General features: G+C 38.1%; 1 long non-coding RNA gene across 1 annotated transcript; it reads right to left on the bottom strand.

Moving 5' to 3' along the window:
- Positions 1–562: 562 nt before the first annotated feature.
- Positions 563–8,601, bottom strand: LOC143304229 (uncharacterized). The gene is made up of 3 exons (XR_013060931.1): positions 8,514–8,601; positions 8,030–8,128; positions 563–630 (listed from the first exon to the last, which is right to left on the bottom strand). It is a non-coding gene; the product is annotated as an uncharacterized LOC143304229 (long non-coding RNA).
- Positions 8,602–27,025: the final 18,424 nt, after the last annotated feature.

Genomic DNA, 27,025 nt, shown 5'->3' with positions numbered 1-27,025 from the left:
ATTTTTGATTCAGCAGACACGCGACTGTAAATGCAATTAGGCGGTGATGTGGACAAGTCGAGGGGAAAGTAACGCAGAAACGCAACATTCCTTTACGTTCCAGTAGAAACGTAAGATACGCGACGATATAATTAGTTTTTATTTATTTTGGGGTTAGGTTGACAGGACTTGACAGGATTGGACAGGATTTGACAGCATTTGACAGCATTTGACAGCATTTGACAACATTTGACAGGATTTGCCAACATTTGACAGCATTTGACAACATTTGACAGCATTTGACAGCATTTGACAGCATTTGACAGCATTTGACAGCATTTGACAACATTTGACAGGATTTGCCAACATTTGACAGGATTTGCCAACATTTGACAACATTTGACAACATTTGACAACATTTGACAACATTTGACAACATTTGACAGGATTTGCCAACATTTGACAGCATTTGACAACATTTGACAGCATTTGACAGCATTTGACAGCATTTGACAGCATTTGACAGCATTTGACAGCATTTGACAGCATTTGACAGCATCTGACAGCATTTGACAGCATTTGACAGCATTTGACAGCACCTGACAGCATTTGACAGCATTTGACAGGATTTTACAGGACGCGTGATATAACCTGGAAAAGAAAATTGCGAATCGAAATATTATGATTTACATTTACTTATTTCTATATGAAATAACTTTTTTGTCCAGTTGTAACTCGCGTCTTGCTACACCCTATATATATTTTATATATACATCGGATTTTCCTTTTAAATAAATCATACAACAATAGGGTAGAGGCTGCGAATGTTACGCTATCTGTATATAATGGGAATCATGGGAAGGCGATCTAACTAAGCTATTAGGCGCCGCTACCGATCGTTTTCTATCGGCGTCGGCGGTGTGAATTTTTCCGAAGCGCGAAACCAATTGGACGCGATCTCGTTGAGCCAGGCGAAAACAAAATGCGGTACTGTACTTACACGAGACGACGGTAGCTGGCTATTGCAGCCGATGCCAAAGCGAACCGGTTTCCCGATGCTGCTGAAAAATGCTTCTCGACCGGCTATAATAATTTTAATTGACACTCAGACCAGACCGCTGAGTATCCTCGATCGGCATGCATGTACATATAACCTCGTATAAAGTGTCGTATCCAGCAAATGAAAAATGGGCATTGTTCGTATTTTTATGTAACCTTGGTCGTCTTATCTAGAACGTTTTTATTTTTTTCCACCGCTTTCGATCGCTCGCCGATCAACTATCGTAGAATATATCGTAATACAAGATCGATCGCGAAAGCAACGTATTTGAAATTCACGTTGATTATAATTTTTGTTAAAATGATCTTTAGCTGTGAAAGATAAATCCTATCGAATATGTTACATTTTGGCTCGATCGCGGATAACAGTTTTATCTTTAGCGCTGTACAACGCCGATAATATATTAATTATAAAAATCTTGATTGTAGCAAGTATTTTGAAATTTGTTTGGTATTTCGATTTCGATTTCGATTAATCGTCGTTCGTAAGTAAAAGGAGAAATCGGAGAATGCTGAGAATGGGTAAAATAAGAGAAAGGAGGAAAAAGAAGAAACGAGAAAACGAGAAAACGAGAAAACGAGAAAAAGGTATATGCGATTAAGGTTAGAAGGCGCGTTCATAAGCGCGCAGCCATGGAAAATATTCCTGTGAAGTTGTTACGTAGGAACGTATGCGCGTTCAACGAGATATTAAGCGTGTACGTATGTATATGCAGTTAGGCCTACTCGAGCTGACTGGCCCGGGTGAAAAGAAAACCCGCGCCTACCTTGCAAGTGAAACACAGAGAGGGGGCAGAGAGATTCCACGTCGAATCCAGTACTTTTTGTACTTACGTGGAACGCGATTGCAAGGAAAGCTTCTATGAAATACCTTAGTATGCTCATTGTGTAACGTACAGTCTTTGTAAACGTGCAATTATCGCACGTTATCGTTCGGTAGAAGCAGCAAGACAATCGATCGTATGAAATTTTTCGACTCGCTCGCATGTTTCTCCTTGCTCGCAGCTTTAGCGTGTACTTTCTAAGTTGAGTAAAAGTGTTTCTTCTATCGTATTTAATTCTTCTATCGTATTCATTATTAAATAATTCGATTGTTAAAACGTCTGCTATAATTTTAAATATAAATGTTAGTTTCTCACTAAACTATCGACTCAAATATCGACTAGGCTATAAATTTATAAAATGTTGTTTCCTAGCAACCGAGTCTAGCGATTCTCTCGTAGTAAGTCTCTCGGTAACTTTACCATACAATCTGATAAAGTAACTTTAATTTAGATACGCCGATATTTTGTTATTTTGACGTAACAGAAAAATACGTAGGTGAATTATAAAAAGGATTACATAGGATTACAAAGGATTGCATTGTGCGATACCGTTTGTACCGACATTTGCTTAAAGAAGCGTACGTTTCGAATACGTCAATTCTTTTTACTTTGACATGACAGAAAAAAATATGTGAAAAAAGTTATATGCGTTCTGTGTACGTAATTTTTGTATTAATTTTTTTATTCATTTTTGTATTCATTTTTGTTCACGGGACGAACGCATTCGTTCGTTTTATATAAATTTGAGTTTGACAGTTTGTCTGATTTATGCACTTCGTAACTCGTTGCGCACGTATATCCTTCTTTGATGTCCGTTTAGAGAGGGAGATATTACGTCGCCGATACGCATTTCCGCGAAACATGGCGTTTTTTTTGGTAATTAAAATTTGTCTCTTGGACCCAACCAATTAATCCGATAGTTTTTAACGATTATAAGAGAATCAATGTTAATAATAAGTTGCATTTGTTGCAAATGTTAATAATAAGTAACGTAGCATTTACGAAAGAAGACGCGTTTCAGTCGCTCGAACGTAAATTAACTTTTGTTCGCGCCAGCGTCGATTAAGAGAAGAGGTACGGGAGGAGGTTGTAACCCTTTTTTCTTTACCTTTTTTTTAAATTTACCCTTTAAAAAGATACATTTGAGGGAAAACTAAACTAAACATTTTTGTTTATATTTCAAAGACCATTTAAAGAATGTTTCTACGAAGGAGGCCTGCGGAAGCTTTAGTCCGACACTGTCTTTGCGTCATTCTGTAAGTTATGAAAATCATTCTGCAGCGTAACGTTAAAACGACGCGAAACGTTAACGATAATCTCTAACGAAAAGTCTGGACGTGGAACGAACGGTGGATGTGCTCAACGATAACGTCTTACTTGGCCCGCGTATTATCAGCATTGACAAGACTAATGTAATAGGAAAACAAACGTGGCTCGTCGTACTTGCTTCTTTCATGGTCATTCTGAATCTTAATCGGGGCCTACGGTATATACATATGTACGACCCGCTCGAAATAGAGCCGGCGTCGTGTACTCTTAAGGTCATCGATCCCTCTTCCGCGTCACCTGCCATCCTCGTATCTTTTATCTAGGCATGAACCTAACATCGATCGATAAGCAAATCGAAAATACCGTAATTATGCGATTTCCTAACTTTTCCCAATTTCCACTTTTTATATTTTCAAATTCGATTTTATGGCGAACGAAGCGTTGTATGAAAAGAAATTCTCTTTTGTATTATCGATTTATTCCCTTTTATTATCGTTTCTATTCGTTCATCGCGAATCATACAGACCCTTGTCGATCGTGCGACATACGATTACATAATCGTGCCGATTAGGGGCAAAATTTTGTTTGCCCTGTAATCGAAAATCGATTCTCGGATATAAAAACACCGATGAATTTTTCAAATTAGCGACAGAAAGTATAGCCAGAAGCTTACTTTTTTTCCAAAGCTTTATTCTATTACCAAATGGACAAGTGAATCGGCAGAGTTCGAGAAACTAACGTACTTTTTAATACACGTTTATAATTCGCATAAAGAGAACGGAGTAGGTACCTGTGGAATACTGATAATCGATACACTCGATCGATAACGAATCTTTGTATATTTACAACCGTAGATGAAATATGAACGTCGTAATTACGCTATAGGACGATTCAGCAACGTTATTCGTTCCACTTGAACGTATTAAAGTTACTTTTTTTTTACTAAAGCTTTTACTATCGTTTACTTACTATCGTTCAGTTATAAATAACGTTAAATTCAAAATTCAAGGATTTTATGGTATATCGAAGTATATAGTTATATATAAAAATAATAATAACAAGTATATAAAAATAATTTTATTTCCTTTTTTTAATTATCATATAGGAAAATTTGCATCGTTTGTATGTCTATACACTGTACACTGTACACTGTACACATAAAATACATGTACATATACGGATGGTTTTTGAGGAATGCGTAACTATACGAAACATTTTTCAAGGATCATTTTTCCAGTAGAATGGTAAATTGTGCGATACTGTGCAACGTAACGATAACTTGTATCAAGGATTTATAAATAATTGCGTACGGAAAATCAATCTGCAAGTGAAATAGTAGTACTGTTAATAATATTATACCGCTTTTACCGTATAAAATATTCGATTAGAACGAGGCGGCTGGCTAAGGACGCGATCATGCCGCTCTCTGAGCGGCGGACGCTGAGCGGCGAACGCTAAGCGGCAAAATTGGCATGTGAAACGGTGGCGTTGACTGTATCGTCGCTCCTTCTGCTGCTTACCGTTTACCTCTCTGTATGATCACGGTGTTGGCGGTTCTGCAGTTGGCATCTTTTTCCGCCAAACGTTCGTAAGGCCGAATTTTCATAACCGTCCATTTCCGTGAACAGCGATCCTCGTTTACGGCTTTAGCGACCCAAAATACCCCCGAAAAGACACACCCGAATGAAAAATTGTCCATTCCGTGAGAGAATAATAATTCTTCGTCGCCAAATTAAAACATGTACGCAGATAATCGGACTAAGGTAAAAAACGACGTGTTTTAACCACTTGACTAATTAACTGCCATTCTTATATCTTGATATATATATATATATATCGATATTTACGAATCGAAACTATACGATATCCGATACCATATCGATAATATGCGTAATAGGTATGATATATCTGATAAAATATATACCCGTTCTCGTTGGTTCGTTGCGTTTTATTATACAAAGTCTTCGCTATATTCTTCTATATCGCTATATTCGCTTCGCTAATAAAAGAAAAATTTATATTAGAAGAAAAATATATGAACATTGTATGTAGAGTGTTGGGACAAAGGACAAGTTTCGAAGTCTGCGGATAGAAGCGAAACGGAGAACTTGGAAAATAGGCTGGAAAATAGAGAGAGAGAGAGAGAGAGAGTGACAGGAACGAGAACGTTTTCTCAAGTTCTCGATAAAGGTAAAACGTTATGAGACTGCGTTCGTCCAAATATACGAAAAAAAGTGCAATCCTGGTGCATCGTGGTGGATGGCGTGGTTAAAGTAGGGAGAAAAGACCTTGAGTCGCGTCACGTGACCACGAAGCTGCATGGGAGTTGGGTAGGGCGGTTGCAGAGGGCCTTGACCTTACCGTCGGCGTCGCAGCCATAGTTGTAACTACCATCGTCGTGGCCTTTGCGAACATCCGAGAAGAGGCCGATATAGCCGCGTGACGCTTCATTTTCCTACGGTTTAATTCTTCCCGTTCTCCCGCTCGTTGGTTACACCAAAATTTCCACTCTTCCACGATATCCTACCGACTAATAGTTACCGCTGTACGAAGCAATGTCGTCCGTTCGTCGAACAGATGTTTTTAAAAACTTTACGAGTCACAAGTTAGTAGTATGAAAAATATATACAAGATCGTATACTTGAGATTTCAAGTATATAATCTAACTTTACGTAACGTAACGTAACGTAACGTAACGAAAATAGAATTAAATTTTATGCGAACAAAATTATGTATAAAATTGGTAATTTAAATAGAAATAAAATGAAATTTTCCCCCGAGTCGCATAGCTTTATGCGAAATTCAACGCGCGAGCGAAAATTTATTAATTAATTAATAAAAAGCATAGAAAATTAGCTAGAAAATTAAATAGAAAAATAGTCGGTCGTAGTATGTTTTACAATGTTTCTTGTCGCTTTCTCGCTTCATTTAGCGAATAGTTCTTACGGTATATGATGCATATTACGTTACGAAGGAAAGAAAAGACTTGTATCATGAGTATTTCTGGAATATGTTCAAGGACTGAACGGTAATTGCAAAAGAAATAAGGTAATACGAAATTTATCGGTAATATGAAATTTAGCATATACGCGTAGTTAGGAAAGTTATTTTCTTTTTATCGTACGATTCGGTCCGTCCTATCCGCCACAGTCCGAAAACTATATTTTCTGAAACTGTATTTAAAGATAATATCTTCCGTAGAAAATGACAAAACCGAAATAATGTTTTTTTCTCCTTTCGTATCTGATTAATAAATAATCTCGTATAAAGATATATTATACGTTTTTGTGTGTGTGTGTGCGCGCGTGTGTGTTTGAACGATATCGCAAATTTCTTCGCATCTTGGATAAATATTTGGTCACTGTGATTTACAATACTCGATTTACAAAGTAACCATGGTAGTTTTTAGTAGGTATTGAGATTAAGCGATTTGGAACGAATTAACGACGAATTGGAGGTAACGTTTAAGCGATAGCGTTTTTCACGAGAAATCAGCGTATTATAAATTTGCGTCTGTTGAAAGACGTAGCAACGTGTTGCCTGGACATACATAATTAACGGTATTGACGCATCCAGAGTATCACGCGCACCCACGTTCTGTAACGGACAAAGAACGGAATTTCGTATAATAATTTTTGTTTTCCCTTGCTCGGTGCATTATATCGTGTTGCATGATCGCCGAGTTACAAACAAAAGATACGAGTACGAAGCGCGTTTATGTTTCCGCGCGAAGGTCGATCGGTGGTTCTGCGGGACCGGAAGTGAACGGGATGAATAATGTACGCGCTCACAAACTCTAAGTCGGACTCTTTGTTAATAAAACGCCTAATATTCACTGATCGTAAGGCGTTACTCTTTTCGTCGATGAGATCGCAAGAAAGAATGAGTTTCCGTCCCGATGATGCCACAGAGGAAAACCATAATGGGGTGTGTCTAAGGACATGAGGATTTGTCGAGGATAACCTTCGTTTATCAAGTAAGGGAAATTGGCGTTGCTGCTAATTGGTCAATCTCCATATCGGTGGTTAGAAAAAAATGCTAGCCGCTCTCGAGGGAAAGTTGCTAGTGGGAGACGCCGCTCGTTGAAAAATATGTCTCCCCTATCTTCCCGTAGTTGGGACAAAGACTGTTTGTCTGTTTGAAGGACTTTAGTTAACTAAACCTTAAGATTTATAACGGGCCCTCGAGCTAGCCGAACATGTACTGCGGAGACGCATCGACATCTGGCAATCATCTTACTCGAAGAATAGGGTCTGCGTGTGACGAGCCACGGGACAGAAACCGTTGGAATGTTTACTGTCGCGTGTCGCCACGAATATTTCTTTTAAGGAGAGCTATAGAATTACTCCATACCTTTGTTAGGCAAAGCGTTCATCCCGTGACCGCGGCTACGTTCGGCAACTGACTGTCGCCTCGAGCCCAAGCTCACTATCACCAATCTCGAACAATTACAATCGGATTGAATAACTACAATTGTTCAGTTACAGCTATAGTAGGCTCTAGGTTACAATGTTGCGGGATTATCCAAAATTCCAAAGGCTCCGGTGTTCTGTCATCTCCGACATATTTATGTGACACAGGTATATTCGTGTCGATACTTGTCTATTTCTACCGAATATTAATATACATATTTATAAGTACCACGAGTATATTCTCAAATGTACATGTTTCAACTAACTATTAAAAAACTAATTATTATAATCGCGATGTGCGAGAAGACCTATCCTGAACTAATAAATAAAGACTTGAGAAAAATGTTACTACTCACGAGTTTAAAAAATATCCGCGGTCATTATGCTCGCAAAAAGTTCTACGTAATACAACCCCACGCCGATTCGCATCTTTCCATCCTATCACACGATTGAGTGACCGGAGGAACAGAAATGCATGCGACTCACCGTTAGGAGGAACAGAGGAACAGAAGCGTTACGCCATCGAACTGCCGTGCTATCCCAGCAGAACAAAACACGATGAATGACTGCTGATTATTTGGAAAGCTGGAGATAATGAAAAATGCAAGTTTATTGAATTTGTAACTTTGCTAATAATAATAAAGATTGAAGTGCTAATAAACTTCGATAAGTACAAAAACTGAAACTCTGATATGAAAGTTTAAAATCTAGAATAATTTCTGAAATATGTTAGTTATTTGTTTTACACTTCGATATTAAGACTTTAACTAACACTCTTTTTATTTTAATAGAAGAATAACCCGAGAAGATCCTAACCTTCCAAGTTTTTAATCAAATTGTATTCCTTAATTAATAGCGTTCAAAGCAAAATATACAAAGTATACAAAATATACAAAATATACAAAATATACAAAATATACAAAATATACAGAATAGACATAATTAAAGTACGATATGTAAACATACTTACGTTCTTGGCTTCTGAGCCACTGTTAGAACATTCCCAAAGAAGACGGAAAAGTTGAAGCTGTAATATGTCTACAACAAAACATAAGATATCGTTTATATCGTTAATACATAATGTTACGTCCGGTGACTCTGTACACAAACCAGGCCCCAATCCGCGGGCAACATGACAGCCAGTTGTCTACGCATCATTACTGCGTACCCTCAATAGTCTTCAGGACCCACCATAAATCTTGGCATTTTCATAGTTCTTTTATTTCAAGTGTTCCTTAAATTTATTGTCTACTACGGAATTTATTGTCTACAATGCTCGATCCCGCGTTGAGAAAAATCGTAGGGTTGAGGAAGTGGAAAGGCAGAAATTATATTAACCGATTCAGCATCGAATATCTTTTAGACTGTGAGAAAAAGATCTCTCTTGTCAATTATCGATAATAGAAGTACATTTTTTTTTATCTCTCTTACTTTCCTACATCGAATAATCGGACGCATTTTTTTTTTTGTGGAGGAGGAGGAGGAGGAGGAGGGCGCTTACAATCCAGGCGCGATAACCGAGCTTCAACGTGCCAAAGCTGACTGAAAGGGAGAGAGAGAGAGAGAGAGAGGAAGTGAAGTTTGATTATTAAAATCAACCTATCGACTGCCGCTTCGTTCAACGTGAAAGATCTGGTTAAGCAAAAAGTGAGAGGAAAGCAAAGGCAAAGGGACTCGGTCAGTGTCGTCGGTACTCTTTTCCATTATGTAGCCACGATCTTCAAAAGGGTTAGAGACCTGCGGAACAGGGAAACTCGGTCAATGATATCGATGTCCGCGCGCGTCCGACAGCCAGCATGTTTAAAAAAGGTGGTTTATCGATGGTAATAAATCACGCAACTTGGCACCAATGCTACGAACCTCGAAGCTTTCAACGGATAACTAGCGATGGTATCAAGTTCGTTATATACTCGGAGATCTCTGTTTAAGGCTGTAGTTTAGACTGTTATCCAGATTTCTTGTTACATTTGCTACTTTTGCTACTACTTTGCTACTTTTGTTCGGAATTGTCGCATCTTTCGCCCTCGAGCGATTTTCCAGCTACGTATATACAAAATTCAGCATCTACGTATAAATCGGAATGAAATGTAAAACTCGCTAACGCTCGCTTTGTAGCGTTCGAATTCGTTTTTGGAAAATAAATTTCTCGCTGTCGTATGAAAATACATACGACTAAACGAGTAAAGATACGAAACTTTGTATATTCGAGCGCAATTAAATAGTAATAAAATAGTAAATGCTGTAATACTTAGAAGGACGTACAAATACTTTTCGTAGCCGTTGCAACAGTTGGTGGCTACAGTTACGCTGGCCAAGTATTGGAATTCGTTGTAGCTCTTAATGAGGATGAACCGAGAAATTATTATAATTATGCGAACGGAATACTGGCCGTGGTAAGGTGTTGACAGAGTAATTCCGACTCTGTTTCTGGAAATACGGATTCGAGGCGAGGGAATTCGAATCTGGTTATCGGTCGACCTTCTCTTTCTTTCTAATTAAATAATGAAATTTCGGAAACGATCCTCGAATCGGATCGATTCGACATCTCTGAACAATGTATTCGTTTATCCGTTTGCCCTCTGCTCGATATTTTGTACGCTCTTACAAAAAGTATTTACATTCTACGACATCGATACGAAGATAATATCTTGACTGGCTGATTTTAGTAAACGAGACGAAGCAAAGAAGAAACTAGAATTCAGAAATTAACAAACGTTCTTTTTCCTTTGCAAATGGTAAATCTACGATCTTCTTAGCGTAAATCGGTGGTTAAGTTGGTATTGTTCGTCGTTGAACATAGTAATCGTTTGTAACGTATCTAATACAGCGATCGATTTGAAAGAGGCAAAGAACGTAACAGAGCTACGGGGGAAGCTACGGTATCGACGTATTATCGGAAGGTTGCAGTGTGCAAAGTTTTCGCACACGACGAAAGTGTACGACGTGCTTTCTACGATTTTCTGTCGTTGCTGTGGCTTTGGTAGGAAAATGACGCTGTACACGTTAATATCTCGCGTATAATAAGACGGACGTTTTTTACCGGATCGGATTAAAGGTGAACATTTCGAGTAGAAGAAAGGTGCTGTTTCGAGCAATTACGAGATCGTGGAAACGGAAACGGAAACTGTGCATCGGTAAAGATGGCGGGAAAACTATTTAAAGGGGGAAATTAAAGAGGAAAGAGAAGAGAGAGTGGAAAGATGTTGTGCTTGGACATAAAGCTGGTGTCTCGTTTGCGAGGAGTCTCGTTGACGAGCGGCTCGTCGACGAACGTGTCGGCAGTCTCGTTGCCGGTGAGCTCGACCTCGTCGACGACCGTCGGCATAGAGAAGAAGAATTTCTCGAGCAAGCGAAGCAAAGGGGGAAGGGAGAGTTGCGCTGGAAATGGGAATTCGGTGACGGAAAGCGACAGCGACGAAGAGACGTTGCCTGCTTCTCGGACGATCCAGAGGAACAGGTCGAGATCGGTTTGCGTGCCTGCCTTGTCGTCTGCTGCTCGTTGCGCGCATCTTCACCGACGATCCAGCCATCATGCGTACGTTTCTTTAAACATGGTCTATTATCGTTGTGTCGGAAAACGGCTGAGCGATATGCGAGTTTGCGATACGATATAGCAGTTATAACGCGTGTCGTATAGTAACGCGCGCTATTTTATATATTCGATATATTGGCTCCGCTCTTGGCCACTTCCTCGCATATTTTGTTTGTATTTGTTTTAGGGTGTAAACCTCTGATTACTGCTTTGTAGCTTTTGACAGATTTGGGTTGGTAAGTATGATACCCAGCGTTTCTTTCCTTTAGCGCTTTTGTCACTTTCCTATAGGTTTCTGGGGTATTAGTTTGTACTTTTACTTGATCCAGTTTGAGCTGTTTAATGGTGTAGTTTTCTTTTCCTGCCGTGCTGTTTAGCAGGTCAATGAGGGGGTCTATTATTTTAGCGTCTATGTAGATTGGTGGTGGCTTGGGGGTGTGTGTTCTTGGTTTTTCTGTAGGGCCTGTGTCCATTTCTTCTGTCAGCGAGCTGAAGGAGTTTTGTGTAGGAATTTATTGTAGCCATTGTTGTTTTTCTGTTTCTGTAGTCCTCCTATCGTTTGTGTTTGTGTTTATTTCTTTTTTGCTGGGAGTTACAGTCTTCCAGCTTTCGTTATGTTGTGGTAGATCCTTGTTGATGTTGTTCTTTTCGTCGTCTTTTTGTATTATTTCCATCTCTATTTCGTTTGTATTTGAGCAGTTCTGTACTTAACTTGTTGGTTTATTTGGGCTCTGTTGGTCTACTGCCCTGTTTATAACGTATGTTTCTCCTTTGTTTAGTATTCTTATTGTTGGCATCTTTTGGGTGTTTTCCATCATCGATTGGTTCGGTCCCTTTTCTTTCACTCTTGTCGCGCTTACGGAGGTACTAGTTTTTACGTCTGCATAACTCGACTGCTCGGGCAGAACTGATAGCAATTGAACTGACTGACTTTCCGCTCTCATGCAATTACGGAGGAAAGCTCGGTGTGGGTGTGGTTTTTTGAACGGAGAGACCGGATTCGTTGCTCACACTTTTCGTTAGTAAGGTGAGGGCGACGATCTGCGATGTCCATTGGTTCTAGTCAATGTTAATGAGAGATAAGAGGGAAAGGAACCCCCCTAGCAATGTTGCTAGTTGGTGACATTGTTTAAGCGAAAACCCGGATTTTCTGTTAGGTGAATAACCGCATTTTTTGTTAGGTCACTACCCGCTTTCTCCGTAATTTTTAAGAGCACATAATAAACCCAAGGACTTTTCTAAAAACCAGCCACAAACTGAACAATTTCTAGAATTTGAAAATCCTCCAGGACAAACAGATTAACTGAAAAACATGTGTTGAAACAATGAAGTTAGAAGTTAAAGGATTGTGGTGGGTCCTTAGATTTATTGAGGGCCTGAATGACGGTACGTGGACCGTTGGCTGTTCAGCAGCGAGGGATGGAGTGCAGATGTTTTACGCGACATAACACCAGGTATTGACAATACTATCGACCGTATGCGATCAATATTCAAGAAATTAAGTACAATATTGACGAAAATTTATATATGTCGGAGATGAAAGAACACCGGAGCCTTTGGAATTTTGGATAATCCCGCAACATTGTAACCTAGAGCCTACTATAGCTGTAACTGAACAATTGTAGTTATTCAATCCGATTGTAATTGTTCGAGATTGGTGATAGTGAGCTTGGGCTCGAGGCGACAGTCAGTTGCCGAACGTAGCCGCGGTCACGGGATGAACGCTTTGCCTAACAAAGGTATGGAGTAATTCTATAGCTCTCCTTAAAAGAAATATTCGTGGCGACACGCGACAGTAAACATTCCAACGGTTTCTGTCCCGTGGCTCGTCACACGCAGACCCTATTCTTCGAGTAAGATGATTGCCAGATGTCGATGCGTCTCCGCAGTACATGTTCGGCTAGCTCGAGGGCCCGTTATAAATCTTAAGGTTTAGTTAACTAAAGTCCTTCAAACAGACAAACAGTCTTTGTCCCAACTACGGGAAGATAGGGGAGACATATTTTTCAACGAGCGGCGTCTCCCACTAGCAACTTTCCCTCGAGAGCGGCTAGCATTTTTTTCTAACCACCGATATGGAGATTGACCAATTAGCAGCAACGCCAATTTCCCTTACTTGATAAACGAAGGTTATCCTCGACAAATCCTCATGTCCTTAGACACACCCCATTATGGTTTTCCTCTGTGGCATCATCGGGACGGAAACTCATTCTTTCTTGCGATCTCATCGACGAAAAGAGTAACGCCTTACGATCAGTGAATATTAGGCGTTTTATTAACAAAGAGTCCGACTTAGAGTTTGTGAGCGCGTACATTATTCATCCCGTTCACTTCCGGTCCCGCAGAACCACCGATCGACCTTCGCGCGGAAACATAAACGCGCTTCGTACTCGTATCTTTTGTTTGTAACTCGGCGATCATGCAACACGATATAATGCACCGAGCAAGGGAAAACAAAAATTATTATACGAAATTCCGTTCTTTGTCCGTTACAGAACGTGGATGCGCGTGATACTCTGGATGCGTCAATACCGTTAATTATGTATGTCCAGGCAACACGTTGCTACGTCTTTCAACAGACGCAAATTTATAATACGCTGATTTCTCGTGAAAAACGCTATCGCTTAAACGTTACCTCCAATTCGTCGTTAATTCGTTCCAAATCGCTTAATCTCAATACCTACTAAAAACTACCATGGTTACTTTGTAAATCGAGTATTGTAAATCACAGTGACCAAATATTTATCCAAGATGCGAAGAAATTTGCGATATCGTTCAAACACACACGCGCGCACACACACACACAAAAACGTATAATATATCTTTATACGAGATTATTTATTAATCAGATACGAAAGGAGAAAAAAACATTATTTCGGTTTTGTCATTTTCTACGGAAGATATTATCTTTAAATACAGTTTCAGAAAATATAGTTTTCGGACTGTGGCGGATAGGACGGACCGAATCGTACGATAAAAAGAAAATAACTTTCCTAACTACGCGTATATGCTAAATTTCATATTACCGATAAATTTCGTATTACCTTATTTCTTTTGCAATTACCGTTCAGTCCTTGAACATATTCCAGAAATACTCATGATACAAGTCTTTTCTTTCCTTCGTAACGTAATATGCATCATATACCGTAAGAACTATTCGCTAAATGAAGCGAGAAAGCGACAAGAAACATTGTAAAACATACTACGACCGACTATTTTTCTATTTAATTTTCTAGCTAATTTTCTATGCTTTTTATTAATTAATTAATAAATTTTCGCTCGCGCGTTGAATTTCGCATAAAGCTATGCGACTCGGGGGAAAATTTCATTTTATTTCTATTTAAATTACCAATTTTATACATAATTTTGTTCGCATAAAATTTAATTCTATTTTCGTTACGTTACGTTACGTTACGTTACGTAAAGTTAGATTATATACTTGAAATCTCAAGTATACGATCTTGTATATATTTTTCATACTACTAACTTGTGACCCGTAAAGTTTTTAAAAACATCTGTTCGACGAACGGACGACATTGCTTCGTACAGCGGTAACTATTAGTCGGTAGGATATCGTGGAAGAGTGGAAATTTTGGTGTAACCAACGAGCGGGAGAACGGGAAGAATTAAACCGTAGGAAAATGAAGCGTCACGCGGCTATATCGGCCTCTTCTCGGATGTTCGCAAAGGCCACGACGATGGTAGTTACAACTATGGCTGCGACGCCGACGGTAAGGTCAAGGCCCTCTGCAACCGCCCTACCCAACTCCCATGCAGCTTCGTGGTCACGTGACGCGACTCAAGGTCTTTTCTCCCTACTTTAACCACGCCATCCACCACGATGCACCAGGATTGCACTTTTTTTCGTATATTTGGACGAACGCAGTCTCATAACGTTTTACCTTTATCGAGAACTTGAGAAAACGTTCTCGTTCCTGTCACTCTCTCTCTCTCTCTCTCTCTATTTTCCAGCCTATTTTCCAAGTTCTCCGTTTCGCTTCTATCCGCAGACTTCGAAACTTGTCCTTTGTCCCAACACTCTACATACAATGTTCATATATTTTTCTTCTAATATAAATTTTTCTTTTATTAGCGAAGCGAATATAGCGATATAGAAGAATATAGCGAAGACTTTGTATAATAAAACGCAACGAACCAACGAGAACGGGTATATATTTTATCAGATATATCATACCTATTACGCATATTATCGATATGGTATCGGATATCGTATAGTTTCGATTCGTAAATATCGATATATATATATATATATATCAAGATATAAGAATGGCAGTTAATTAGTCAAGTGGTTAAAACACGTCGTTTTTTACCTTAGTCCGATTATCTGCGTACATGTTTTAATTTGGCGACGAAGAATTATTATTCTCTCACGGAATGGACAATTTTTCATTCGGGTGTGTCTTTTCGGGGGTATTTTGGGTCGCTAAAGCCGTAAACGAGGATCGCTGTTCACGGAAATGGACGGTTATGAAAATTCGGCCTTACGAACGTTTGGCGGAAAAAGATGCCAACTGCAGAACCGCCAACACCGTGATCATACAGAGAGGTAAACGGTAAGCAGCAGAAGGAGCGACGATACAGTCAACGCCACCGTTTCACATGCCAATTTTGCCGCTTAGCGTTCGCCGCTCAGCGTCCGCCGCTCAGAGAGCGGCATGATCGCGTCCTTAGCCAGCCGCCTCGTTCTAATCGAATATTTTATACGGTAAAAGCGGTATAATATTATTAACAGTACTACTATTTCACTTGCAGATTGATTTTCCGTACGCAATTATTTATAAATCCTTGATACAAGTTATCGTTACGTTGCACAGTATCGCACAATTTACCATTCTACTGGAAAAATGATCCTTGAAAAATGTTTCGTATAGTTACGCATTCCTCAAAAACCATCCGTATATGTACATGTATTTTATGTGTACAGTGTACAGTGTACAGTGTATAGACATACAAACGATGCAAATTTTCCTATATGATAATTAAAAAAAGGAAATAAAATTATTTTTATATACTTGTTATTATTATTTTTATATATAACTATATACTTCGATATACCATAAAATCCTTGAATTTTGAATTTAACGTTATTTATAACTGAACGATAGTAAGTAAACGATAGTAAAAGCTTTAGTAAAAAAAAAGTAACTTTAATACGTTCAAGTGGAACGAATAACGTTGCTGAATCGTCCTATAGCGTAATTACGACGTTCATATTTCATCTACGGTTGTAAATATACAAAGATTCGTTATCGATCGAGTGTATCGATTATCAGTATTCCACAGGTACCTACTCCGTTCTCTTTATGCGAATTATAAACGTGTATTAAAAAGTACGTTAGTTTCTCGAACTCTGCCGATTCACTTGTCCATTTGGTAATAGAATAAAGCTTTGGAAAAAAAGTAAGCTTCTGGCTATACTTTCTGTCGCTAATTTGAAAAATTCATCGGTGTTTTTATATCCGAGAATCGATTTTCGATTACAGGGCAAACAAAATTTTGCCCCTAATCGGCACGATTATGTAATCGTATGTCGCACGATCGACAAGGGTCTGTATGATTCGCGATGAACGAATAGAAACGATAATAAAAGGGAATAAATCGATAATACAAAAGAGAATTTCTTTTCATACAACGCTTCGTTCGCCATAAAATCGAATTTGAAAATATAAAAAGTGGAAATTGGGAAAAGTTAGGAAATCGCATAATTACGGTATTTTCGATTTGCTTATCGATCGATGTTAGGTTCATGCCTAGATAAAAGATACGAGGATGGCAGGTGACGCGGAAGAGGGATCGATGACCTTAAGAGTACACGACGCCGGCTCTATTTCGAGCGGGTCGTACATATGTATATACCGTAGGCCCCGATTAAGATTCAGAATGACCATGAAAGAAGCAAGTACGACGAGCCACGTTTGTTTTCCTATTACATTAGTCTTGTCAATGCTGATAATACGCGGGCCAAGTAAGACGTTATCGTTGAGCACATCCACCGTTCGTTCCACGTCCAGACTTTTCGTTAGAGATTATCGTTAACGTTTCGCGTCGTTTTAACGTTACGCTGCAGAATGATTTTCATAACTTACAGAATGACGCAAAGACAGTGTCGGACTAAAGCTTCCGCAGGCCTCCTTCGTAGAAACATTCTTTAAATGGTCTTTGAAATATAAACAAAAATGTTTAGTTTAGTTTTCCCTCAAATGTATCTTTTTAAAGGGTAAATTTAAAAAAAAGGTAAAGAAAAAAGGGTTACAACCTCCTCCCGTACCTCTTCTCTTAATCGACGCTGGCGCGAACAAAAGTTAATTTACGTTCGAGCGACTGAAACGCGTCTTCTTTCGTAAATGCTACGTTACTTATTATTAACATTTGCAACAAATGCAACTTATTATTAACATTGATTCTCTTATAATCGTTAAAAACTATCGGATTAATTGGTTGGGTCCAAGAGACAAATTTTAATTACCAAAAAAAACGCCATGTTTCGCGGAAATGCGTATCGGCGACGTAATATCTCCCTCTCTAAACGGACATCAAAGAAGGATATACGTGCGCAACGAGTTACGAAGTGCATAAATCAGACAAACTGTCAAACTCAAATTTATATAAAACGAACGAATGCGTTCGTCCCGTGAACAAAAATGAATACAAAAATGAATAAAAAAATTAATACAAAAATTACGTACACAGAACGCATATAACTTTTTTCACATATTTTTTTCTGCCATGTCAAAGTAAAAAGAATTGACGTATTCGAAACGTACGCTTCTTTAAGCAAATGTCGGTACAAACGGTATCGCACAATGCAATCCTTTGTAATCCTATGTAATCCTTTTTCTAATTCACCTACGTATTTTTCTGTTACGTCAAAATAACAAAATATCGGCGTATCTAAATTAAAGTTACTTTATCAGATTGTATGGTAAAGTTACCGAGAGACTTACTACGAGAGAATCGCTAGACTCGGTTGCTAGGAAACAACATTTTATAAATTTATAGCCTAGTCGATATTTGAGTCGATAGTTTAGTGAGAAACTAACATTTATATTTAAAATTATAGCAGACGTTTTAACAATCGAATTATTTAATAATGAATACGATAGAAGAATTAAATACGATAGAAGAAACACTTTTACTCAACTTAGAAAGTACACGCTAAAGCTGCGAGCAAGGAGAAACATGCGAGCGAGTCGAAAAATTTCATACGATCGATTGTCTTGCTGCTTCTACCGAACGATAACGTGCGATAATTGCACGTTTACAAAGACTGTACGTTACACAATGAGCATACTAAGGTATTTCATAGAAGCTTTCCTTGCAATCGCGTTCCACGTAAGTACAAAAAGTACTAGATTCGACGTGGAATCTCTCTGCCCCCTCTCTGTGCTTCACTTGCAAGGTAGGCGCGGGTTTTCCTTTCACCCGGGCCAGTCAGCTCGAGTAGGCCTAACTGCATATACATACGTACACGCTTAATATCTCGTTGAACGCGCATACGTTCCTACGTAACAACTTCACAGGAATATTTTCCATGGCTGCGCGCTTATGAACGCGCCTTCTAACCTTAATCGCATATACCTTTTTCTCGTTTTCTCGTTTTCTCGTTTTCTCGTTTCTTCTTTTTCCTCTTTTCTCTTATTTTACCCATTCTCAGCATTCTCCGATTTCTCCTTTTACTTACGGACGACGATTAATCGAAATCGAAATCGAAATCGAAATACCAAACAAATTTCAAAATACTTGCTACAATCAAGATTTTTATAATTAATATATTATCGGCGTTGTACAGCGCTAAAGATAAAACTGTTATCCGCGATCGAGCCAAAATGTAACATATTCGATAGGATTTATCTTTCACAGCTAAAGATCATTTTAAGAAAAATTATAATCAACGTGAATTTCAAATACGTTGCTTTCGCGATCGATCTTGTATTACGATATATTCTACGATAGTTGATCGGCGAGCGATCGAAAGCGGTGGAAAAACATAAAAACGTTCTAGATAAGACGACCAAGATTACATAAAAATACGAACAATGCCCATTTTTCATTTGCTGGATACGACACTTTATACGAGGTTATATGTACATGCATGCCGATCGAGGATACTCAGCGGTCTGGTCTGAGTGTCAATTAAAATTATTATAGCCGGTCGAGAAGCATTTTTCAGCAGCATCGGGAAACCGGTTCGCTTTGGCATCGGCTGCAATAGCCAGCTACCGTCGTCTCGTGTAAGTACAGTACCGCATTTTGTTTTCGCCTGGCTCAACGAGATCGCGTCCAATTGGTTTCGCGCTTCGGCAAAATTCACACCGCCGATGCCGATAGAAAACGATCGGTAGCGGCGCCTAATAGCTTAGTTAGATCGCCTTCCCATGATTCCCATTATATACAGATAGCGTAACATTCGCAGCCTCTACCCTATTGTTGTATGATTTATTTAAAAGGAAAATCCGATGTATATATAAAATATATATAGGGTGTGGCAAGACGCGAGTTACAACTGGACAAAAAAGTTATTTCATATAGAAATAAGTAAATGTAAATCATAATATTTCGATTCGCAATTTTCTTTTCCAGGTTATATCACGCGTCCTGTAAAATCCTGTCAAATGCTGTCAAATGCTGTCAGGTGCTGTCAAATGCTGTCAAATGCTGTCAAATGCTGTCAGATGCTGTCAAATGCTGTCAGATGCTGTAAAATGCTGTCAAATGCTGTCAAATGCTGTCAAATGCTGTCAAATGCTGTCAAATGTTGTCAAATGCTGTCAAATGTTGGCAAATCCTGTCAAATGTTGTCAAATGTTGTCAAATGTTGTCAAATGCTGGCAAATCCTGTCAAATGTTGGCAAATCCTGTCAAATGTTGGCAAATCCTGTCAAATGTTGTCAAATGCTGTCAAATGCTGTCAAATGCTGTCAAATGCTGTTAAATGCTGTCAAATGTTGTCAAATGCTGTCAAATGTTGGCAAATCCTGTCAAATGTTGTCAAATGTTGTCAAATGTTGGCAAATCCTGTCAAATGTTGTCAAATGCTGTCAAATGCTGTCAAATGCTGTGAAATGATGTCAAATGCTGTCAAATGTTGTCAAATGTTGTCAAATGCTGTCAAATGTTGGCAAATCCTGTCAAATGTTGTCAAATGCTGTCAAATGCTGTCAAATGCTGTCAAATCCTGTCCAATCCTGTCAAGTCCTGTCAACCTAACCCCAAAATAAATAAAAACTAATTATAACGTCGCGTATCTTACGTTTCTACTGGAACGTAAAGGAATGTTGCGTTTCTGCGTTACTTTCCCCTCGACTTGTCCACATCACCGCCTAATTGCATTTACAGTCGCGTATCTGCTGAATCAAAAATACAGATTTATTATCCTGCATATTTCCAAACGCATCGTTCATCGTCATATAGATGAGATCGAAGAATTGTCCTCCAGAACCCCTTGGGGTTAGGTTGATTAATTTAAAAAATCATTCAGGCTAATTTATTTTCACCAAAAACATTTAAATGCTAATAGCAAATTGGCAATGGGAAACAAACAGATTTAAAAGGGATTCGTATTAACGATCATCGTGTGCAACCGAAGCACGTTCGTATTTAACGCTTCTCTGTTGGCAATATTTATAATACACGGGGCGGTACGTTTACAATCGTCGTAAGTCGATTGGATAAGAAAGTAGATGAGCGGAGGAATAAGTGTAGCTAGCAATAAGTACGCGGCATGCTCGAAGAACTTACTTTGTGAAAACAAATAGGAGGAAGAAAAGAGGAAGATTGCCGTCGAGTAGCAACAAATGATCGAGGTGCGGTCGGGCCAGTAAGTACGTCGGGAAAGGTTCATCAATATTCATAAGTCTCACTAGGCCTATCCACGTCTCAAGGATCCAGGGAGTTTCCAGTACACGCTCCTTCTCCCTATCTCTATTTTTCTCTTTTTCTCTTTTCATGTACGTGTCGTGTGCGACTACGTATACCCGACGAAAGCCATTCGCGCGACACGGATTTGTCTTCGTAATGCGCACATTGCACGTATGCGCGCATACCTATTCCCACTGCATAAACTGCATTCTATATCGACATTGTCATATCGCGTTACCGTTTTCATATCCCTGTGTGCGTCGGGGCAAACATATATTTGGATGTCTCCTTCTACCTCAATACTCCTTCTACCTCTGATAAAATCGCAAAATAAACAAAGACAAATACTCTGAAATATCAGCTGTGCTATATATTTGAATCTAAAGTATTTCACGCTTTCTCATCGTTCAAGTTAGCTGTATCTGGAATTACGTCGTTTTCACAAAAATATCGAATACCGTTTAAACAAACAGGACCAAGATTAATTAAGAAATATTCGTTTCGATATTATATAGTATGTATATATTCTATATGTAAATAATATTCAGTTTTAATAAGAAAATTTTGCAAAACAACCTGTACATTTCGATATTATAATAACGAACTTTAATCATTTTTATTACGTTTTATTACGTTTTATTACGTTGACCAAACGGTAACGGCATTTGCAAATTTTTCTTCCAACTAGATTTCCAACTAGAAGGAAATTATTCAAATAATTAACTTTAAAACGTATGCATGCATGCGCAGAGACTAGATAATATGTAATATCGGTATTGTCAACAACTATTTTTCAGCCAAACAAAAGATATCAACTTTTCCATAATAATTTCAATATATTGACTCTTTATATTTGGATAATACGAATATAGATGTCTTTGTTTCTTATTTTTCTTTGTATTTCTATTGCTTTTTAAAACCAAACAAGTTATATCAGAAATCATTATTTACGAATTAGTTGTATTTAAATGTGCGTTGATAGGTGCGTTTAGAATGTTTAATGGATAAGCTGTGTATCACAATAAGAGTCGAGTTGTTTTAAAAGTTTAACATATTCTTAATAACCTTAATTGTACAAGGTGGCTTATAAACATTGACTTAATCTAAAATAAATATTTGACAATTTAATTTTTCTTCGAAATTCCATTCATTTACCATTTAATAATTATTTCAACATTTAATTTTACATTTTAACATTTAATCTCTTTATAACAAAATGTTTGCTCACTCCTTTTTGATACTCGCCGAAAATACCTACCAAATTTTATCCAATCCTACGTTACGTTATAATTTTAAAAAACATTCTCTGTTAATGCCAATTTCTCTTTAACATAGTCTTTATAACATTTACTTAGTTCGTTCGTTTACTTGTACGTGCATACATACGCGCATACGTATGTAGATCATATGTATTTGTACATATAGTCATGACAGTCCGTGTATGCGTACGCGTATTCGTATACGTATTGCACGTGTAATGTATACACATGTACAGTATATAGTTTGCGGTCGTGATAAGATCGAGAAGGAACTTGCGCAATCTCGAGTTGCGATTACCACTGTCGTGGACAGACCCGTCGCCGCCACTGTCGATAGATTTTACCTGTATCTTGTATTTTCTATTCTATTAACGGAGAAACTACTCGTTACCTTAAAACTTTAAGATATAGAGATAGATACAAGAATCGTATGAAACTTCTTAATGAAAATGACTTTCGTAATGTTTCCAACGGTAACTCTACTTTTATCTTGCATTGCCATATTCTCAAGTCGGTGCTTAAAGGTTACGTTAACACGAGATACATACAACGAGGCTAGGCTATCTCTATCGCATGTATCGCGTAATAGTTGCCATTACATTTTTATTTTTTTCCCATCTATCTAGTATCCAGAATTTGAAGTTTCGAAGGAAGAAATTTTAATCGACCGAGTGTTTACAGAATATTTTTCTAGGTTAGGAAATACGTACCGTTCGTTCATTGCAAATCCGCGAGATGACCTCGAAAGTGATTTGCAGGCTTTGGAAGAGGCGATTGCAAAATCGGAATGTCTGATAGCAATACGCGTTTCCATGAAATTTCAGATACGCAGCGTGAAACATCGTGGATGAGCAACATTTGACAACTTATAGACGTTATTATTGGATTTCCTATATGATTTTACATTTAATCTGAACAATTGAAAATGCAAACGATACGATTAATACGATTGCTTTCAATTTACTAGTTCATTTCGCTAGACATTTATTCACATGTTACAAATTCCACGACTAATTTATTTTTCTTATTTTAAATTTTTAACATTTTTCTTATTTTCACATGTCACATGTAAATACATACATATATGTATATACGACAGAGGATTCGGCCGAATAACGTGATTAATAATAATTGATAATAACACGAGGCGATTCTTTATGCAGAAATAAGAAGGACATATAGAATACAAGTTTTCTTATGTGACGCTTCGTTCTCGAGAAAATCGGCTTTGAAAATTTGTCAATGATTCTATGCTCGAACGTGGCTAATTCCGAAATGGGCAGTAGTACGTAAACAACCGTAATTCCTGTGATCTTAGTAAAGCAATTATCTACCTTAGGTAGATATAAATATATAATAGATATATAAATAAATGCAGCGAATTTTTATCATTATTATTGGTAAATGTTCGCAAAACATGTCCATGATTCTTTGACATGTCGTCAAGGTCATCAACCCGAGCAGTGTTACAAAGCTTTTGTTCGAGTGTCGCCGTTCGTTAAAAACTTATTATTTAAAAAATGTTTAAACGAAAGTACATCATTTTTCGCACATTATTTACATTGAAATACAAGCTGATTCTTGATTAACTTAAAATTCGATTTGCATCACTGTTATCATATATATGATAAAGTATAATATTATTATATTCAATTATAATAATCAATGTATATATGTATATATGTATATTGATCCTACTGTATCGAAATATCAAATAATTGTAATATAAACTTTTCAATGTGACAATAACTTTTTAACAAACGGCGACATCTAATTGAAATCTTCGCAATGCTTTACTCAGGTTAACGACCTTGTATTATTTTTGAAAAATGACAAGCGACATGATAGATATAGAAGAAAGTATGTCGGTGCTAAAATTTGTATCAATAACGTCATTACTGATTGTGTTCGCTATTCTCACGTATACCGCTATAGGCTAACGCCCCATTCATTCGATCCCGTTTCCTTTTTTCTGTAACAGCCAGCCTCGAGTCAGTGATTTTCTCGTGTTCTTCTACTTCTTCTCCCTATTCTCTCAACCGTTTTCCTTTGTCTTTCTCAATTTAGTTCATTATTTCGATAAAGAATATAAGAAGAATGAATTTACTGTACGAATTCTTCTTAATTTATTATACGAAGATTGATTTAGCTTCAAGGAATAAATTAAAGCAGAAACAAAATACATCCAGCGTGCTCGTGTACATACTCAAAAATGATTGATTGTAATATGCGCAAGCCTCGATGTAATAAGGAAATACTATACGATACGATACGATACGATACGATACGATGCGATGCGGTGCGGTGCGGTGCGGTGCGGTGCGGTGCGGTGCGGTGCGGTGCGGTGCGGTGCGGTGCGGTGCGGTGCGGTGCGGTGCGGTGCGGTGCGGTGCGGTGCGGTGCGGTGCGGTGCGGTGCGGTGCGATGCGATGCGGTGCGATGCGATGCGATGCGATGCGATGCGATGCGATGCGATGCGATGCGATGCGATGCGATGCGATGCGATGCGATGCGATGCGATGCGATGCGATGCGATGCGATGCGATGCGATGCGATGCGATGCGATGCGATGCGATGCAATTTCAGTAAAGAATTATTAGCAACATATATCTTGTAGAACAGAAAGCATTATTAAATTGTTTGAGAAAGTTGTATAACTTTGATTGTACACCATATGTCGTAAGATGAACTCGTTTTCTAATTATTTTCTTTACTGCTTATCTTAATGCACAACCTTATTTTACCCTTATCTTGCTATTACATTTATTTTGCTATTTTGCTATTTTGCTATTTTGCTATTTTATTATTTTGCTATTGTCTATTCAATCTAACGTATTCGAACGTTATCCAACTACCAACCATTATGTGTATACGTCTATCTATTATTTATTGCACAAATCTTAACCTTTTCATCTAATTTACCTGGTTAATTAGCTACGCACTTTATCTTCGCACTGTCCTTCTTCTTCTTTTCCAATTTCTTCATCAGTCTACAGCCCTATTTTTACTCCTTTGTTCTTTATCTCTCCTATACTAAATATCTATATATGCTATTACTGATCCCTCTAATTGCCTATACTCTCTTGTCACGAACTCAAATAAATAAATAAATATATATATATGAACTAGCAAGAAACTATAAACTCTGGCATAACAAGATTATTGTACGCTATACACTATATATTAAATCGATTCGATTCAACGATAGTTTACATTTTCGAAATAATTCTTGTAAATGGAGTGTTTTATTAATTCGAGTAACTTCCCATTATAAAAACTTCATCGTGAAAGGGGGGAATGAGAAGTACTATAGTTTAGGTCGGAGGAAAGTAAAAAAGATCGATATTGAGATGAAAGAATCGTATAACCTAAACAGGACAGCTAATTATTCTTACATAATTTTTAGTCTACATAACAGTGTAATTCTTGCATCGTTCTATATAGTTTTCATAATTCTGGTATATCAAAATACGATTTGGTAATAAATACAGAAATTCCATTAGCGAACATTAATTAAAATCCAATACGATCATAGAATGTCAGACTTTCGTTTCAAGTTCCTTGATCGAAGATAACTTGACTACGCGCTAGATTTCGCGTTCGACCTTCGATTTGATAACGTTAGGATAACATTTCGATGAGAATGCATTTATCACCTCACGCGGAGCGATTAAACCGACTCACATAAGATTTCATACACGTGAAAAGTGATATCCTTATTAAAAGAAAAACGAAACACGACATACTAGTACTAATAAAAGCGTTCCACAAATAGATAAAACTAAAACTACTAAAAATATTGCTAGCACTCTACAAATACTTTCCCCCTATATTAAAACAATATTTACTTTTTTTCTCTGCATTACTACAACCAAAAATTTAAATGAAAATGATTTCAATTAAATGATCTCTGCACATTTTTATTCGTTACTTATTCCACGACGATCCTTCTTTCCACATACTAGAATCTCCAACGTTCGAATTTTTCCAACGTTCGAAATTCGAATTTTTCTGTAGTTGTTTAAACGCATAAAGACGTTAAACATCTATAACGACATAATAACAAAGTGGATGCGTAGACAAGCATGGGCTGGAATTCGATAGCTCCGTTTCACATACAGAAGTCACCAAATTGCATCATGAGATGGTGAATTCCAATTTCCATGTCGATCTTTAAACACATAAAGGTGTCGAGCGTCGACGAGTCAACATAGTGGTTTCGTAGACGAGTTAGAGGTCGAACTGGAGCTCGATAACTCGTCTTCTTGGCTTGACGGATTCACTTAGAACACGAAACGTCCATATACAGCGCATTGCGAGAGAAAGAAGTCAGCGTGCGCGCGCGCGCGCGATAGAAGAAAACCTTCAGCCACAAGAATCTCGCGTTAAGGAGCACTGATCCGCACTGTGCATCGTGTATTACCCCGGGGAGGTGGGGATAGAGGTGCAGAGTGCAAGAGGGGAGCGCAGAGGGGCTCAAGACCGGTCACGCCGTCATGCCAGAAAGCCTGCGCGCCGAAATATCATGACTGTTCAACTCGGTTAGCCTCTCTTGCTGCTCCGATTACTTCGCCCCGTTCGTAGACACGCGGCTATATCACGTTCTCGTTCTTCTGTCGCGGACGAAAGTCGCGGAATCATGAAAATTTTGTGTCAACAATTCCGTCCCATGGATTAATATACAGAGCGGAGTAAAAAGGGATAGAATTGTGATGTATAAAGTATAAAAGGGAAGGAGAGGCGGATAATCGACTCTAGGACAGGTGGTACAAACACGGAGGCTGACAGCTGATAGTTCGTGACTTTTGTATC

This window comes from Bombus vancouverensis, chromosome 2 (assembly GCF_051014615.1).
Source record: "Bombus vancouverensis nearcticus chromosome 2, iyBomVanc1_principal, whole genome shotgun sequence".
Taxonomy (NCBI): Eukaryota; Metazoa; Arthropoda; class Insecta; order Hymenoptera; family Apidae; genus Bombus; species Bombus vancouverensis.
Note: the sequence above shows the minus strand (reverse complement) of the source record. Positions and strands in the feature narration are given on the sequence as shown.